Source organism: Apium graveolens, chromosome 6 (assembly GCF_009905375.1).
Source record: "Apium graveolens cultivar Ventura chromosome 6, ASM990537v1, whole genome shotgun sequence".
Lineage (NCBI taxonomy): Eukaryota > Viridiplantae > Streptophyta > Magnoliopsida > Apiales > Apiaceae > Apium > Apium graveolens.
This window is the reverse complement of record NC_133652.1, coordinates 151,675,885-151,677,338: the sequence shown is the minus strand read 5'-3', so window position 1 is coordinate 151,677,338 and position 1,454 is coordinate 151,675,885. Positions and strand designations below refer to the sequence as shown.

Sequence of the window (1,454 nt, the reverse complement as noted above, 5' to 3'; positions counted from 1 at the left end):
TTGACCGATTTAATTTTCCAAGGTCTTGATAGAAACCGCCTGACTCTTGCACAACAGCTTAAGTTCCTCAAAATCCGCACTAGTAGGTGCAGCTGCACTTCCCTGTCGAGGATATGATTGCCTTGTAGAATACTGTTGTGGTTGCTGGAATTCAGGTGGGTTAAACTGTTTACTCACTCCTTGCTGATATGGTGGCTGAATAGCATTCTGATTATTCCCCCAGCTGAAATTTGGATGATTTCTGTTATTAGGATGATAAGTCGCTGGCACAGGCTGCTGTTGTCGCTGATAATTATTCACATACTGAACAGATTCATTTACAAGAGAACACTGATCCGTAGCATGAGAACCTGCACAAAGCTCACAAACCATAGCTATTTGATTAACTCCATACGTAGCCAAAGAATCAACCTTCATTGATAGCGCTTGGAGCTGGGCTGCAATAGCGGTGGCTGCATCAACTTCCAGAATACCTGCTACCTTGCCTGACGTCATCCTCTGAGTTGGGTTTTGATGCTCATTTGCAGCCATCGTCTCGATAAGATTATACGCCTCAGTATAGCTTTTAGCTCATAAGGCTCCTCCAGCTGCTGCATCGAGCATGGGCCGAGATTGGGCCCCCAAACCATTATAGAAACCAGTGATCACCATCCAATCCGGCATTCCATGATGTGGACATTTTCTCAACATTTCCTTGTAGCGTTCCCAAGCCTCGCACATAGATTCTGTAGGTTGCTGCGCAAACTGAGTAAAAGCACTCCTCATAGCAGCAGTCTTTGCCAATGGATAAAACTTCACCAGAAACTTTTGCGCAAGATCTTGCCACGTAGTGATGGACCCAGCTGGTTCAGAATGTAACCAGTCTTTAGTCTTATCCCTCAGTGAGAATGGGAAAAGCCTCAACTTGATAGCCTCATCAGTCACGCCATTATACTTAAAAGTGCTGCAAATCTCGACAAAATTCCTTATGTGCATGTTGGGGTCTTCAGTTGCCGCTCCTCCAAAAGAAACAGAATTCTGCACCATCTGAATAGTGCCCGGCTTGATTTCAAAGGTGTTAGCTTGAATAGCCGGATGAAGGATGCTTGACTGAATGTCATCAATTTTAGGCCGAGAAAAATCCATAAGAGCTGGATCAGCTTGAACAATACGATCTCCCATGTTTACTGGTTCTTTCTGCTCAGTTCCTGAATCCGAATCCTCAAAATCTAACTTCTCCGGAATATCAAGAACTTCGTCTGTCTCCTCAGCTGTATCTAAAGTCCTCTTGCGAGCACGAGAACGAGTTTGCATAAACGCTTGCTAAAGTACCTGAAACACAACCGAAAAGAGTAAGTAACTACTACGTCCTAATCACTGAGTCCTAATGACCAATGATGGTAAGTACATAAACTAAACAAATACGCTGAGTCCCCGGCAGCGGCGTCAAAAACTTGTTAGGGCGAAAACAAGCA

The 1,454-nt window shown here is 44.4% G+C and overlaps 1 non-coding gene across 1 annotated transcript; it reads left to right on the top strand.

The window, feature by feature from the left end:
• The first annotated feature begins 661 nt into the window (after positions 1-661).
• On the top strand, positions 662-768 carry LOC141669317 (small nucleolar RNA R71). Its single transcript, XR_012553604.1, has one exon. It is a non-coding gene; the product is annotated as a small nucleolar RNA R71 (small nucleolar RNA).
• The last annotated feature ends 686 nt before the right edge of the window (positions 769-1,454 follow it).